This window comes from Ursus americanus, chromosome 9 (assembly GCF_024610735.1).
Source record: "Ursus americanus isolate L20-20 chromosome 9, mUrsAme1.1.p, whole genome shotgun sequence".
In the NCBI taxonomy this organism is placed as follows: Eukaryota; Metazoa; Chordata; class Mammalia; order Carnivora; family Ursidae; genus Ursus; species Ursus americanus.
Window position 1 is genome coordinate 34,564,273 of NC_142135.1, and position 11,660 is coordinate 34,575,932.

At 46.3% G+C, this 11,660-nt stretch overlaps 1 pseudogene; it reads right to left on the reverse strand.

Annotated features, from left to right (window-relative positions):
• Positions 1–7,366: 7,366 nt before the first annotated feature.
• On the reverse strand, positions 7,367–10,699 carry LOC123797969 (small ribosomal subunit protein uS19 pseudogene; annotated as a pseudogene).
• Positions 10,700–11,660: the final 961 nt, after the last annotated feature.

An 11,660-nucleotide genomic window follows, 5' to 3' on the forward strand; every position in this document is an offset into this window, starting at 1 on the left:
TTTACAGAGGGAGAGAGGGAGAGAGAGCTCTTGAGCAGGGAGAGGGGCAGAAGGAGAGGGAGATCTCCAGCAGACTCCTCGTTGAGCACAGAGATCCACATAGGGCTCGATCCCATGACCCTGAGATCATGACCTGAGCCCAGACTAAGAGCCCGACCTCTAACCACCTGAGCCACCAGGGCGCCCCTATAGCATCACATATTTTTTTTTATTTCCTCATTTTTTACTACAAAAGTAATGGAATTTATTTCAATAATCACTGTGGAAAGAAAGAATACAATAATCACTCAGAACCTTAACCACCTAACTGTTGGCTTTTTTGTTACAAGTTATTTTCCACTCTAGAACTTCAAACCCTTTAAGAAGTCTTGCCCTATTTTTAGCCTCAGAACAGCATTCAGAACAGGCCAGGGAGATGTTCTTGTTCTCATAAGTGAGGCGTGGCATCCATTCCTGACTGCTCTCGGCCAGGGGTTTCTCCAGAGACAAGCTGGCTGTGTCAGGTGAGGAACACCTGTACCCTGGGGACCATTAGCACATTCCCCAGAGATAAGTCAATTCTCACTAACTAGACTAAGATCACAAGGAAGGACTAAAGTCACTTATTTCAATGATTTTTTAAAAGATTTTATTTATTTATTTGACAGAGAGAGAGAGCCAGCGAGAGAGGGAACACAGGCATGGGGAGTGGGAGAGGAAGAAGCAGGCTCCCAGCGGAAGAGCCGGATGTGGGGCTCGATCCCAGGACCCTGGGATCAGGCCCTAGGCTGAAGGCAGACGCTTAACGACTGAGCCACTCAGGCGCCCCTCAATGACTTTTATTTCCTTGTGTGTGTGCGTCCTTTGCTGCATCTCATCTTTCAGAAATTTTGTATTGATTACTTTAAGTTCTTGTAACTGAATTTGATGTAATCATGTGAAATATTGAACCTACCATGTGGGAATCCTTTTTGTAATGACCTGAATACCCATTTAACTAAAATTTAACATGAATTTTTAAATTGTTTACTTTTCTGTGGAAATACAAAGCAATTGGAAATAGGCCAAATAACCCCTAGCCCAACTCTTTAATTATAAAAAGCTCTGGATTTTTTTTAGTACTATAACATTCTGAAACTATTCTCATACCACGGAGTGATTATTTTCATTGGGATAATTTTCTGGTACTTTAGAGTGTTTAAGCCCAGAGAAATTGAAGGGTAGAATCCAAACAAAACCTTGTTTACCTTTTCCACACTTCAGGAACCAGAGTAAATTCAGTCCAAAGAACCCTAGGGGAAAAGGGGGAGAAAAGGAAAAGAAAAAAAGGCTATTCATTGTGCACAATTGAAATTAGCAAAGGAGGCTTTATTTACACTGGACATTATCATCCTAATTAAAAAGGGTAAAGCAATACATCCATAATGATAGATAATTGTCCTTGAGAGCACTATTAATGAGTTTGATAATCAAATGCTTGTGGGGGGCATTTAGATGTTAAAAGAGTCAAATTCTTTGAGCTGCCCAGTTTTTGCAGAAGGAGCATTACTTTGGGGCATCCCCCTTGACAATGCCTTGCCTGTATTCAAAGTGGTACTGTTTTGCCCGGACTGCTTGTCTCTTAGTTAGACTGGCTTCAGTGAGAGAGGCCGGCAGCGTTGCCCGGCTCTGGGTCTAGGCTGGCCGGTCTGTCGGTCTGTCCAGGTGGGCAGCGGGCCAGCCAGCCTGCCTCTGTTTGCTGGTTCCGCTGCCATTCCCTGTTCCCACCTGTTGGCTCCTAGTGTGGGACGCTGCTGTGGGGCTCTGGTTTTCTACCTCAGTGAGCATTCAACAGTCTGTTTTGATGCCTAGCTTTTAGAACCAGGTTTAACAAAGCAAGAGGTGGAATTGCCTCCCTGGGAAGTCAAGAAAAATAGTGCCATTCAAGCTTCCACTGGGAGGTTGTTGCTACTCTTACTGCTTTAAGTCAAGGCAGGCCTTCTCCCTTCCATGCTGTGTTAGTCCATTGCTGCTCCTTAACCATTTTTTATTCTAAAACTGTCAATTTTATGTGATCAACTTAATAGTTGAACTCCGTGGAGCACCATGGGATGAATTACGGTGAAGGAGGAGAGAACTGACATTCACTAAAGTTACACTATGTGCTAGATATGATAACTCACTCATACCTGAGATAACCCTCAGAATACAAGCTACGTAAGGGCAAGGAGCATGCTAGCCTTGTTCACAATTGCAGCCCTATTTTCAGCACAATATATGGCTCAAGAGATACTCACTAGGCAGTGGCATAAAATAGACTAGGGTATCAATAACGTGAATGTGAGACCTCATACATATCTACATGTATGAAAAGTGATCAGCAAGGTGCCTGGCATACAAAGCAGCTCAATAAACATTAGGATGGGGAGATTGAGACTCGGAGAGATGAAATAATGTGCCCAAAGGTAAATTGCTCAAAAGCAGTGAAGGCAAATTGGAGCATACTCGGTTCAATCCCAAACCCACGTTATTTCCATTGTGCTCATACAGTTGTATTGCACATAAGTTCCAATTTTGGTAGCTCTCTTTCTTCTGCTCCCCACAATCCTCCAACCTCCATTTCCAATTCTTAATCATGTTACCAGTGGGGTCTCTGGAGCCAGAGGAAAGCGCAAAGACAAGAGGACTTGCCTTGGTTGCTTCTCCCCTTGTCCCCTGTGCAGCTTCTGTACCAGTCCTTGAGAACGTGCTGATGGCTGAGAGCTGGCAGACCAGACTGCGCCATCTTGGCAGACGTGCGATTCTGCACCCCTGCTCCGCCTCCCATTTCCAGGGGAAGTCATAATAATAAAGAGCAGAAGGAGGAGGAGGAGGAGGACACTGAGGATGAGGAGGAGAAACACTTACCAAGGCCACTTCTATGTACCAGCCGTCACTCTAAGCTCTTTGCTTGCATTATTTCGTGTACTGCTCACAAAATCCCATGATCACCCTCATTTTACAAAGTCAAGTCCCTTACACAAAACCATTTAAACTTGGCTCTATCTTATTCCAGAGCCCAAGCTTTTAACCCTTATGACCTAAGCTGGAACAGAAATGTCCCCATAGTATCAAGAAGGAGCATGAGAAAAGCTAGAGAAAGGGAAGATTGGAATATCAGAAGACAGGCTATCATTTATCCTTTCTTCTGGTCACAAAAGGTCATCAAGGTTGCAATTGCCCCAAAATTCCTACACTCGTGTTAAGGCTGTCTGGAGGCTCAGTCAGAGACAACTGCTCTGTCATTACGAATAAGGAGAGTGTGGGGGAAGATGCAGTTCTTGGTAAAACCACCCTTCAGGACAGGAGGCAAGAGAATTGGAGGAAGATAACGATGGACGGAAAGGAGAAATTAGCACTCTACCTAGTAGAGAGGACAAGAGTGAGGACCCCAGGCCCAACACACTTAGGCTTGAAACCTGGCTCCACCATGGGCTTACTGTGTGACCTTGGAAAAGTTATCTCCCCTCTCTGAACCTTATTTTCTTTGTCTGTATAAAAGAGAACTAATAATGCTGACCTCAGTGGGTGGCTACAGGTTTTAAAATGAGACTGTTTGTAAGGGACCTGGCATACTTTAAAATTTAATAAATAGTGATTCTCCTCCGTCCTTCTAGGGATTAGAGAAAGCAAATTCACTTTGGTTAAATGCATATAAATAGGTTTCAGACAGCTTCTCAGCAATGAAGATCTTCGTCGGTGAATATGCAAACCAGAAATAAAGGGAGTTAAGAAACCTTGGCCAGCAGTATCCTTATCTCTCCTTATGATCAGCCTCATCGTGAAGGCTTTTCTCCTCAGAAAAAAAGCAGAGGCTCCTGTTTGAGACACTCTGTCTCTGGTGGGGGTGAACCCCCCCTTCCCTGACTCCAGCCCATGCTGGGCACCAAAGGATCTTGGAGTGGAAAGCCCTCCCTCCCGGCACTCCTTTTGTCATTAGCATATGGGCCAAAACTTAAAAGGAAAGCTGAGGGGGTGGGGGGAGGGGGTGGGGAACGAGGGTGCTGCAGCTCAGTCCTTCTGCCTGCTATGAAATGTGCAAAAGAGAGGACAGCTCATAAAAAGTCACAGGTTTTGTAATTCAAAGCAAGACCACTAACATGCTTCTGTGACCATTTCAACGACATCGTCTGTCTTCAGTATCTGCTGACAGGTAAATTGATCACAGGTACAACTCGTTGAGACATTTAATGCTCTTAACACACACTTTGTATTTCATTGACAAATATAAGAAACAATTTCAGCTATTTTTCCATTTGTAATTGTTTTCTTTGGACCCCGATGCTTTGGTCAGTGTTCATCACTGCTCATCAGAGAGTTTTTATTAACTCGAGTCTTTAGGTGATTTTCTGCCTTAGAAAGGGAGTTGGATTTCAAAGCGCTGCCTTGATGGGGGTAAGCCTGTGTCTTTCCGTACTGTACGATGCTGTGGGAAGCCGAGAAAGGCCTGCATTGCATGGCCCAGTGGTGCACACTCCGCTTTCCCTCTCATGTAACCCAAGGCAAACAGCTCAAATGGATCATTTAACCCCACTCCCCACTTTCCTTCTCCTCTGTTTGATCTCAGGCTTAAAAAAAAAAAAAAAAAAAAAAAAAAAGACTCATTCAAATTGACTTATTCAAACTGACTACATGCAGTTTTATATAACTAGCCCTAAAAACACCATAGGGATGGTCTTTATCATTGTGCAGGATAAAGAAGGAGAAGCAAAGTGATTCAAATAACTGTTTACGTAGTTCAGGAGGGCGTGGGGGCAGCTGGAGAGATGGCATCCTATTTCCTTCCCACTTCTTTCCTCTGGTCCTGCAGATTAGCACTTGGGAGAGACTGCCTGTCCTTCATCTGGCCCACACTTTACTTTGGTTTGGTTTGGTTCTGTTTTAATAACTGAGTATCTTTCGGTTTTAGCCTGATTTTAGCTTTGAGGCCAGATGGTTAGTCTGGGACCCTCAGGCCTTTGCATGCCAAGAGAGGGAAAGGCCAAAGCTAAGATATGTCTGGCTATCAGGTAAGTCTGCTGATGCCTTTCTGGATTAGACAGACACAAGCCAGTTTACTTCCAAAAGCTTGTGTTCGCTCCAGCACGTACCTTTCTTAACTTAATGTCGTGTTTATATGGAATACAGTGGTTGCACGCTATGTGAGTGGGTCTTAATTCACAGAAAGAATTCAAGACACCAACAGCCATACTGACTTTGCTTTTCTAAGATGCCCCAACCCTGTTCCACACCCACCAGGTGAGTTCTTAACTAAATAGAGTGTTGGTGTAGTCAAGCAGCAAGAATATATAAAATATTGGCAAAGCAAGTGATTTTCAACCTTCACTATGCACGGTATTCCCTTGGGTGATTAAAATAATATATACAGTTGTCCCAGCTCTGCCCCAGAGATTCTAATTCAATAGGCCTAGGCATAAGTACTTTTTTTTTTTTAAAGATTTTATTTATTCGACAGAGAAAGACAGCCAGCGAGACAGGAAACACAAGCAGGGGGAGTGGGAGAGGAAGAAGCAGGCTCATAGCGGAAGAGCCTGATGTGGGACTCGATCCCATAATGCCGGGATCACGCCCTGAGCCGAAGGCAGACGATTAACCGCTGTGCCACCCAGGCGCCCCAGCATAAGTACTTTTTAAAAGCTCTTCAGGTGATTTTCATGAGCAGCTGGGGTCTAGAACCCTTGGGCAAGGCTCTCTACTTTCCCAGAAAGATCCAGAATTGTTTTAGAAGGCTCTGTCCAATAGACCTGTGGTTTGGTGGTCTCTAACTACTGAAACGAGAGCTATATGATTGTGCCTTATGTAATTAACCCTTCTATCATTAACACTAGCGAATGCTCTAGACTTCAATCTTTTCAACTGTAAACTCCAAATAGTACTTACTTGGTAGAGCCAAATCTTAAAGCTGACTCCCTCAAAAGGCTGGTAATATGGCATGGTTTCAAAAAAAAGACTTAATGGAGCCCAGCCTCTTGAGACCTTGGGCAGATTTCTTAACCACTCTGCCTCGGTTTTCTTATCTATGAAATGGAATCAATACTAGTACCTGTATCAGAATTCTTGAGATTAAATGAGTTAATCCACAGAAGGTCCTTTGAACATGGTTTGGCGATAGCAAGTACTCCGTAAATATCCGTTGTTATGATGACTACGAGACTCCTTCCTTTGACCCAGGTTCATTTGACTGCAGCTAAAATCCTCTCCCTGCCTTCAGCTTCGACTCTCTCATTAGCTGAAGGAAATTCTTATCAAGGAGAAGAGCGAGCTCAGCTGGCATCGTGAAGGCATGTCTGTCGCTGGAATGCTGCAAGAAAATAGTACTTGAAAGGGGCAAAGTCTAGATGTTTGCGAGTTGCCATGCCTCTACGCAGGATAATAGGGGCTGCCATAAAATGCTTACTCAGTAGGGAGACCAACTTAGGGACACACATCAGAGCAGCATCCGAGATTTTTATTTTGTTCTTGGAAGTAATTCTAGGCTCATCTTTCCTCAGAAAAGAATCAAGCATTCTCTCCGAGATCACACGAAATAGGGTCATTGCAGCTTTTGCCCCCCATCCGGCGGCAGTGTTTCTGAAATACTATGAGATGCAGGGAATCTTCTGGGGATTCTGCTGCCCCCAAATAGACCATATTCTCTAATACAGTGCACACCCTGGCTCCTCCACTGTTCAACTTTTTCCTGTCCAGGATTATAATCCCAAAAGGGTCACTACGACTCTGAAAGAGAACAGCTGTTGATTTAAGCATGATTTAAATTTTCTCTTACCACATCTATTATAGCCTTGGGTTGTTCTTAAACAACCAGAGAAAATAGGTCCAATGCTTGGAGGAGTAATCCCTTCTTCAAATGAATCAAATTGGGACACTTGTTGACTTCTGCAGAAGACAAAGTAAGAGGCAGTGATTTGACTGATTCAAGGATATTTCTCAGCTTACATCATGGCAAAGTTCTCTTCATTGGTTTTCCTATTGCCTTTCAAATATGAGTTGACATACAAGCATTTGATTTGGTGTGAGAAATTAGATAAGGGGGTAGAGTGTCAGAAGCCCCAGGTGGGGATCAGGACATTTGGTTTCCAGTCTTGCCTCTGACTTGGCCAGACCACCAGCTTTTAAAACTTCAGCCTCTTGAGCCATTGTAAAGGATGAATAGGGGTCTAAGGGCCCTATCCATAGTAAAAAGTCTGTTTAAATCCTTTTTATAGGTGAGTTTTAGTCAATCTAACTAAATATTTGTCTCTTTTGTTGTTGTTTTCAAAGAATCAGCTTTTGGTTTCATTGATTTTTTTCCTATGGTTTTTTTCTAGTCTCTATTAAATTTCCACTTAATTTAATTTAGAGAAGGCTATGCCTTTATTGGTGGAACAGGCTACTTGAGAGGGATGAAGCAGGAGGAGTGGGTGGTCTTGATACCAGGCCTGCCCTATTTCACAGGCACATAGGTGATGGAGAACTTGTCCAGGTACTGGTCAATCATCTCGGGCTTGATTTCCACCTAGTTGAAGATATTGCCATTAAAGACACCCACCATGCTGCCCACCATCTCTGGCAGGATGGATCATGTCCCACAAGCATGTCCCACAACCACCTCCGGCTTCCCCATGTGAGGAGCCTCCTTCTTGGCCTTGGGCAGGCCCTTCGGCAGGGAGTGCTGCTTCCTCCGCAAACCAGGGTGAGCCTCGCTGCTGCTGGGCACTGGATAGCTGCATCAACTGCCTGTAGGCCATGTCCAGTGGCTGGACGAGGTCCACCCCAACAGGTGAGCTCGTGGAAGGTGTGCTGCTGCTTCTGCTCCACTTCCGCCCTCTTGTCAGCTCTTCCTAAATTTCCACTTTAATCTTTATTATTTCCTTCTTTCTGCTCGTTTTTAGGTTTAGTTTGTTCTTCTTTTTCCAGTATCTCAGGGTGGAAGTTCAGGTTATCAGTTTGAGATCCTTTTCCTTTCTTAATATAAGCAGTCACAGCTATGAATTTCCCTTTAAGCACTGCTTTAGCTGAATTCTATACATTTTGATATGTTGTGTGTTCATTTCATTCACCTCAAAGTACCTTCTTCTTCTTCTTCCTCTTTTTTTTTTTTAAGTTTTACTTATTTCAGTAATCTCTACACCCAGGGTGGGGCTTGAACCCATGACCCCAAGATCAAGAGTCGCAGGCTCCTCTGACTGAGCCAGCCAGGTGCCCCACTTCAAGGTATTTTCCGATTTTCCTTTTGATTTCTTCTTTGATCCGTTGGTTATATAGGAGTGTATTGTTTAATTTCCACATATTTGTGAGTGTCCCAATTTTTTTCCTGCCATTGAGTTCTAATTTCATTACATTGTGATCAGAAAACATACTTTGTATTATTTCCATCCTTTTTAATTTATTAAGGTTTGTTTTGTGACTGCTGTAAGAAAACACCATAGACAGTAGCTTAAATAATCGAAATTTATTTTCTCACAGTTCTAGAAGTAGAAAGTCCAAGATCAAGGTGCCGGCCCATTTAGCTTTGGTGTGAGCCAAAGGCAGACTGCTGCCTTCTCACTGTGTTCTCACATGGTTAAGATGGGGGGGGGGGTGTCTGGGGGGCCAGGGAGAAACAGTGAGCTCTCTGGTGGTTCCTCTTATAAGGACACTTAATCTATCAATCAGTTGAAGTCTACAGATACCTTTGGAAGAATACTTCAACTGTGTGGAGCACACAGTAGTTCAGCTTCTAAGGATTGTTTATATCTATGAAGCTGTGTAATCACAGCATCCTTGTAAAGCAGATAAATAATGATATTGGTATTATACTTTAAAAAAATGGACAGGTAGGAGAACTTAGGAAGCCAGAACCATGGTGACTGAGTGCCTGAGCAGGGACAGCAGTCACGTCTTCTGAGTGCACCCTGTTACCTTTCTATCAGACTAAACCGCCTTCCTTCTGGACCAGTTAGGAGGTAGCAGATGCTCACATTGTGTGTGTGCATGCGTGTGTGACAGGGAGGGACAGGGACGGAGAGAAAGTGCACGGGCAATTGCAATGCTAAATTTCTGTTTGTCCTGGAGCTATAGTCAGGTTTAATCATTCTTGGAATTCTGGTACGTGAACCGGGTGTAGTTTTGGACTCATTTATTTACACAACATCCTCCCCTCCGTCTTGCCTGAGGCAGAAAGGGGCTTCCTGCAGAGCCAGTGGAGACCTCCCCACCTTATCTTTCCTCGCTGAAAGCCCACAAGCGCGCCTGCTGCCTTCTCCGGACTGTCTCGTGAATGTGAACTGGGGTGTCCGACTGACCCTTAATAAGGCAGAGAAGCCGCACACGGCTTCTGTCTTCGGGGCTTCCTGCCTTCCCCCTCCCCCCGCTGTCGGCATGTAGGCATTCAGTCACTATGTATGGATCCGGTTTTGCTGGGAGGCTAGGTTAAGTTGCCCCCTAGTTAATGAACTAGGGACTTCGGGGAGAGGTGGGGCTCACAGATCCCCCCGCAGACTCCTGGTGTCAGTCTCTGAGAAGAACGGGAGACGAAGATTAAGAAGGGGGATGAGAAGCCGCACAGCGACGGTGGGGCACCTGGACTCCGGTCCTGCTGCCGAGGCCCAGCACGTGGTCCGGGAGCCGCAGCCTCCGTGTCCCTGCCTGTCACGTGTGGGTGCCCGACCTAACGGCCTCCAGGGTTTACCCCTGCTTTCACATCTTCTCTGTGAAAGAGTTCCTCCCTTTGCTTGCTCGCTTTCATACTCACACTCGGATTCACAAACATTTTTGGAGTCCCTACTAAGTGCCAGGCGCTCAGGAGACCCGAGCGTGAGAGACGGGGACGCGGACGCGGGATAACAAACGAACCACCGCAGCCCTTGAACCCATCTTGCTGGCCGGAGGGAGAGAATGGGAGACGCGCACGTGGAAAACCAAGACTGGGCAGGAGTAGACTGACGGCTCTGGAGGTAACTCCCACGCACCCGCCTGCCCCGCTGACCCTGGCCTCAGGAACCGGGGAACCGAGGCAACGCCGAGCGGTAGCTGGGAAGTTGAGGGCTCAGTGGGATCCCTCTGGGTATTTAATTATATTCGAGGAGTGATAGATCATCTCTCACTTGGCCGCTGATGACAATTAGGAAGTAATGGACATGATGGCTGTGTGTCTAGGTATTTTGGGTGGAGTACAGACCCCACACGGAGGCATTTGGGCCATAGGCCGTGTCCACCACAGAGGCCACCGGTGTTCTTTGGCATCGGTGTTCTCAGAGAGCAACAGAACTCAAGCTGGCCCAGAAGGAGGCCCGTGGGTCTTCCAGGACGATGCCCCTGGAATAGTCTCAGTGGCCCTGACCTGCAGCTGAGCGCATGGCATCACCTCACCTCGGCTCAGCTCCGTTCCACACCTGGCGATCGCAGAGCCCACAGGTCAAAGCGGCCCACGAATAACCTTGCTGCCAAGCACGGGAGCCGTCCGCAGTGTCCGCTTTGGGGCCACTGGATGACAGGGCTCCAGTAAAACAGTCTCGCTACCTGTCCTCACAGGGGCCAAAGAGGGAGAAGTCCCACCTCGATCTGTGCACACAACCAAACAGAGAGGCAATGTGGGTGTAGCGACTATACCACGATGGCGGTAAAAATGACAACGCAACGGAACCGACGGCTCAGCGTGGGCCAGGCACCGCGTTCGGTACTTTATATACATGACCTTACTTGGTTCTCCATCCGACGAGGTCGCTACTCTCGTGGTCCCCATTTCTAGTGCTGGGGAAAGCAAGGCTTGGAGGATTTAAGCGAACGGCGCAGCAATTAAAATCCAGACAGGATAACTCCTGACGACTCAATCTTAACCCGGGTTTGCACTTCTGTCGTGTCTCTTTTACCGTCCGTGCAACTTAAGCACCAGAACACTCATCCTGGAACAGCTTTCTTCTCCTGTGGCTTGAGGTTTGATCGGAGTTGTGTTTCTGGAGCATTTTTGTCGGGTGCGTGTTTTCGACATCGTAAGCTGCCTCAAGCCCTTGATGGAAGTGGGCACAGCGTGAAGCCCAATTAAACAAGAAGGCAGGAGAACACACACGGAGACCATGGAAATGGGCTCCAACCTCCGTCTGGTTATAACTGCTTTGGGGTGGGGGCTGGGGGCGTCGTCTCCATGGCCGCCAGACGGAAGGTTGTTTGAACTTGGCTGGCTCTGAGAGCCGGCAGAGTGAACTTGAAGAGAAAGATAAACATACAACAACTGTTCAAAGCTTCAGGTGTTATGATTGCTAATTGAGAAAGGCTCTAAATAATACCTGCTGGTGTGTAGGAATTTCACTCCCGGGGATTAGTGGCTCGGGTAACGCTGGGATTCTGTTCCTTCAGACCCCCCCTGAAAGAAAATCAAAGTGGCGTCCTAGTCAGGCCTCAGCGTAACCCGGGACAGCTAAATAGCACCTTGATTTCTGAACTTCGTCAGCTGTACTCTTCGTACACACAGGCTGTCTCTTACACACACAAACACAATGTCTCACACACAACTCACAGTCACACACATGTGCTCTCAGACACACGCAGGAACACACGCAGGGGCCAGTCTCATGCACACTGACTCTCCCACATATCCGTGGACAGAGCACACACCAGCTCCCAGAACGCTCATCCGTTCACACGCACTTTCTCACATACACACACATTCCTACACACATACTCTCTCTCTCTCTCTCACCTGCACA